This window comes from Bubalus kerabau, chromosome 7 (genome assembly GCF_029407905.1).
Source record: "Bubalus kerabau isolate K-KA32 ecotype Philippines breed swamp buffalo chromosome 7, PCC_UOA_SB_1v2, whole genome shotgun sequence".
Lineage (NCBI taxonomy): Eukaryota > Metazoa > Chordata > Mammalia > Artiodactyla > Bovidae > Bubalus > Bubalus kerabau.
Window position 1 is genome coordinate 49,249,345 of NC_073630.1, and position 5,390 is coordinate 49,254,734.

General features: G+C 44.9%; 1 non-coding gene across 1 annotated transcript; it reads right to left on the reverse strand.

The window, feature by feature from the left end:
• Positions 1-529: 529 nt before the first annotated feature.
• On the reverse strand, positions 530-602 carry TRNAR-UCU (transfer RNA arginine (anticodon UCU)). The gene has a single exon. It is a non-coding gene; the product is annotated as a tRNA-Arg (tRNA).
• Between the last annotated feature and the right edge of the window lie 4,788 nt (positions 603-5,390).

Genomic DNA, 5,390 nt, shown 5'->3' on the forward strand with positions numbered 1-5,390 from the left:
GTCCTTTGATAGAACTTGGCAAGTGAATTCTTGCCTGTTGAAATACACACCAGTTTTCACGTTAACCCAGATGTGGTCTTAAAGCAGGTCCTCTGCTTTCCTTCCACGTTGTGATGAGGACTCTGATGCCTTGGGTTGCTACCTCGAAGCCATGGGCTTTCCTTGGGTTGGCTTTGGGAGATGGCATGGGCTCTGCAAGGGTTGAGACCACTCACCTTGGTAGCTTCTCTGCTTGCTTCATAGCTTCTGTAGATGGGTGCTGCTATTGCACTTGGAGGGAGAGATCAAGAAGGAGACTTTCCTACTGACTTGTTCCATGATGTGGTAGCATACTTTTCATATCAATAATTGCTCAGTGCATTTGGTTCTCTTTTTTATTTATCATTATAATTATTTTTTAAAATATTTATCTACTTATTTGGCTGCCCTGGGTCTTAGTTGTGGCACTTGAGTTCTTCAATTTTCATTACGGCATGTGGGATCTTTAGTTGCGGCATGCAGACTCTTAGTTTCAGTGTATGGGATCCAGAGCCCTGACCAGGGATCAAACCTGGGCCCCCTGCATTAGAAGTGCAGAGTCCTGGCCACTGGACCACCAGAGAAGTCCCATATTTGATTCTTAAGTTCTTCCACCAGCACGGCTGGGCAGCTGGGGAGGGTGCGTTGCAAAATGGGGTCTGATGATACAGCTCCTTCTCTCTGGATTCTGTCAGAGGCCAAGTCTGTCTAACAGTACATGTGCCCTCTTTGGCTGAAGGATCTGAGTTGGCTTAGAAGAATTTGTATGTGGGAATGGCTGCTATTTCTTACAGGAATTCGTCTTTGTATGCTTTGAACCAGACAAAACAGACTTCTCTCCAGGACAATGTTTGATTAGGAACGTTTCCATCTCATGACAGGCCACGCTCTTGGCATTGAAAAGTCCCCAACTTGATTTGGGTTCTAAAGACTTAATCAAGCATCTTAAATGGGATTACACACATTCCTGAGGGATGTGAATTGAAACAGGAATCTGCTCCAACATTCTCGCTGGAAGCAGGTGAAAGCTTTTTGCTGCTGCTGCTAAGTCGCATCAGTCGTGTTCGACTCTGTGCAACCCCACAGATGGCAGCCCACCAGGTTCCCGTCTCCGGGATTCTCCAGGCAAGAATACTGGAGTGGGTTGCCATTTCCTTCTCCAATGCGTGAAAGTGAAGTCGTTCAGTTGTGTCCGACTCTTCACGACCCCATGGACTGTAGCCCACCAGGCTCCTCCATCCATGGGATTCTCTAGGCAGGAGTACTAGAGTGGGTTGCCATTGCCTTCTCCAGAAAGCTTTTTAACCAGCCTTTAAAAGAAGATGCCAGGTGCCCAAGGGGTTCCCAGGTAGCTCCGTGTGTAAAGAACCAGCCTGCAATGCAGGAAATGCCAGAGAGATGGGTTCAATTCCTAGGTCAGGAAGATCCCCTGGAGGAGGGCACAGCAACCCAATCCAGTATTCCTGCCTAGAGAATCCCATGGACTGAGGAGCCTGGCAGGCTACAGTCCATGGGATCACAAAGAGGGGGACATGGATGAAACAACTGAGCGAAGCACAACCAGGTGCCCAGACGCAAATGAAGTGACCTTCCTGGGAGGGTTGGCAGGCAGAGAGCACAAAGGGAATCACAAATTACACATTGGAGTCAGACTGAGATGGTTGCTGGCCCTGGAGAAATTGTTGAGAGATCGCTTGTCAGCGTCAGGCTTTGTGTCCAAGTGTCAGGCCATGAAAAGCCTTGGTCCTAGGCAATTTCTGGATGACTGAGTGTAGAACCCATCCTTCTGCTGAGTTAGTGACAGTCACTGTTTGGTTATTAACTTCTGGGTTGAGGGGAAGGGAGCAGAGCCTTGGTTGCTAAACAAAGGGAAATAAAACAACCCACTCCACTGAGAGCAGATGACCCGTCTCTGATGTGTACTCTGGGTCATGGTGGGACAGCCTTCAGATTAACTGCAAGATGTGTTAATTCAGGTTCTGCAAAAACTTCCTTCTAGAAAGCAGGACTCGAGCTTGGGCAAACCCCTCTTCAAAGAATGTGGTTGTTTTGTTTTCTTCTCCCCACCTCAGGGAAGTCTGTCAGTGGCTCTGTGAGACAAGGATTCTTCCAGCTGGGGAGGGGCATGTCTGGGAGCCAAGAGGGTGGGATGGGGGATGGGAATGGCTCCCAATGTCCCTCCTCGGTGAGGCCTTTCATGGCTGTCCCACCCTAGGCACTGTCTACCCCATAATCCTGACACAGCAGTCTGATCTAGTTTCATGTGTATTGCAGCACTTAACATCTTATCTAAACTTACCTTGTTCCCTGAAGTATTTCCTAGCTTAAGGTCATTTCCCCACCCAGAATGTAAACTCCAACGGAGCAAGGACCCCATCTGTCTTGTCACCCCTCTGTGCTCTCGCACTGGACAGTTCCTGGTCTATGGCTGCTGCTGCTGCTGCTAAGTTGCTTCAGTCGTGTCCGACTCTATGCGATCCCATAGATGGCAGCCCACCAGGCTCCCCCGTCCCTGGGATTCTCCAGGCAAGAACACTGGAGTGGGTTGCCATTTCCTTCTCCAATGCATGAAAGTGAAAAGTGAAAGTAAAGTCGCTCAGTCGTGTCCGACTCTTAGTGACTCCATGGACGGCAGCCCACCAGGGTCCTCCGTCCATGGGATTTTCCAGGCAAGAGTACTGGAGTGGGGTGTCATTGCCTTCTCCATGGTCTATGGCAGGGGCTCATAAATATTTTTTGAATGAATGTATGTATGCACTGAGTGTGAATGTTCTACAGAGACTCATACTTTAAAAAGTTTTTAGACATCTGGATTAGAAATTTTACTAAGATGAGTTATTTGGTTTTGTGCTTTCCAAATATAGAAGATAACCACAAAATTCAACTTCCTCTGAATGACCTGGAGCATCATCATGAAGGGTAGGGGGGGAGGGTGACTGGACTGCTCCCTGAAGGTGGAAAAAGGGGTCATGGTAGTCAGTTTCTCTCCTCCCCAGGGCCCGGCACTTAATGGAATTTAATTAATTGCTTTGCAAATGCTAATCAAGTTTTCTTCAGAGATAGATATAGGTTTTTTTGTTTTTTTCACAGGTTCTTCATTGGATGGATGGATGATAGATGGTGGATTATGGATAGATGGGAAGAGAGGCCCATTTCAGGTTGTAGGGCAGCTCACCTAATGTCTCAAGAAAGCACCTTAGTCTCACAACAATAATTCTTTCAAAAGAGAATATAGACGGAGGGAGTAGAGAAAATCAGAAACTGGCCCTTCATTCCAACTAATTCTTAGTGGGAGGCATTTTGGGTTTGAATAGTATCCTTTAGTAGGTTGAATCTTGACTCAAAAATGCACATGTATCTTTCAAAGGAAAAGTGTTAAGTGCTTTTTCACTTCACTAGGTGCTGGATGTGCATCAGTGAACAGGACAGATACGGTTTCTGTCTTCTCTGAAATTTCTGCAGTTCCCTGCAGAATTCTCATAAGATATCTTATGAGAAAGTGCTCAGTACAATGCCTGGAAGCCAGTATGTGCTCAATCAGTGCTGTCATTATTGTTCAGCCTCTCAGTCGTATCTGACTTTTGGAGACTCCATGGACTGCAGCATGCCAGGCTTCCCTGTCCTTAACCATCTCCTGGAGCTTGCTCAAACCTGGAGCTTGTCCACTGAGTCAGTGATGCCATCCAACCATCTCACCCTCTGTCGTCCCCTTCTCCTCCTGTCTTCAGTCTTTCCCAGTATGAGGGTCTTTTCCAATGAGTCATCTCTCTGCATCACGTGGCCAAAGTATCGGAGCTTCATCCTCAGCATCAGCCCCTCCCATGAATATTCAGCATTGATTTCCTTTAATATTGACTGGTTTGATCTCCTTGCAGTCCAAATGACTCTCAAGAGTCTTCTCCAACACCACAGTTCAAAAGCATCATTCTTTGGTGCTCAGCTTTATGGTCCAATTCTCACATCCATACATGACTACTGGAAAAACCATAGCTTTGATTATATGGACCTTTGTCTACAAAGTAATGTCTCTGCTTTTTAATACACTGTCTATTGTATTAAATAGCTTTTCTTCCAAGGAGCAAGTGTCTTTTAATTTCATGGCTACAGTCACTATCTGCAGTGATTTTGGAGCCCAAGAAAATAAAATCTCTCACTGTTTCCATTGTTTCCCCATCTATTTGCCATGAAGTGATCAGTATTGATGCAATGAAAAAGTGAGAAATGAATGATAATAATAAAGCTATCTATTTCTATGAAATCACCTCATTCAGTGTTTACCACTCTTTTGTCATTTGCATACCATGTCATGAGTTTTAGATCTTCCTGAGTGGTTTAGTCAGAGGTAAAGAATCTGCCTGCCAATTCAGGAGATGTAAGAGATGAGATTCGGATTAGATCCCTGGATCAGGAAGATCCCCTGAAGAAGGAAATGGCAACTTGCTCCAGTATTCTTGCTTGGGAAATCCAATGGACGGAGGAGCCTGGGAGGCTACAGTCCATGGGACCACAAAAAGTTGGACATGACTGAGTAACTGAGCACACACACATATCATGACTTTTGCCTTATATATAAATCACATTACCCTTATTTGTTGAATATTCATTCTTAAAGTATAATCACTTGATTTTTGCCATAAAAATGTATCTGAAATGAAAACATCCTATAATTACTACAAATGGAAAGCCATTAAAACTTGCTATTAAATACAAGTACCTGTGCAAATATATATAATAGAAAAAATAAAACAGTGATGCCATTCAGTTCTAGCCAGATATTCCTGCTTGGGGACAGTTCTGAGCCTGAGGCTTTTTGTATACGAGAGAGCTTAGCCAGTGTTAGACAGGTGCTAAAGACACGCTAGCAGCCAACTGAGAATTTGTCTAGTACAAAAGATATATAATGACAAAATGCCACTTAGAGTCAAGGAGGTCCTTCAATGAATGTGGATTTTATTAAATGCAACTATTGACCATAAGGCCTTGAAAAATAGCAATAGAAAAATACCCCTAAAGTATGCACATAGCCCTTCGAAAAATGAATGCTTGGTGGATATATGCATTGGAAAACAGGGACTTGGTCTCTTTTGCAGCTACAGTATAAGTCTTCTAGGGCTGCAAAAAAAGTACCACAGATTTGATGGGTTAAATAATAGACCTTTGTTTTCTTACAGGGCTTTCCGAGGTGGCTCAGTGGTAAAGAATCTGCCTGCCAATGCAGGAGACACCAGAGACACAGTTCCATCCCTGGGTCAGGGAGATCCCCTAGAGAAGGAAATGGCAACCTATTCCAGTATTCTTTCCTGGAGAATTCCAGTGATTGAGCAGCCTGGAGGGCTATGGTCCATGGGGTTGCAAAGAGTTGACACACTGAG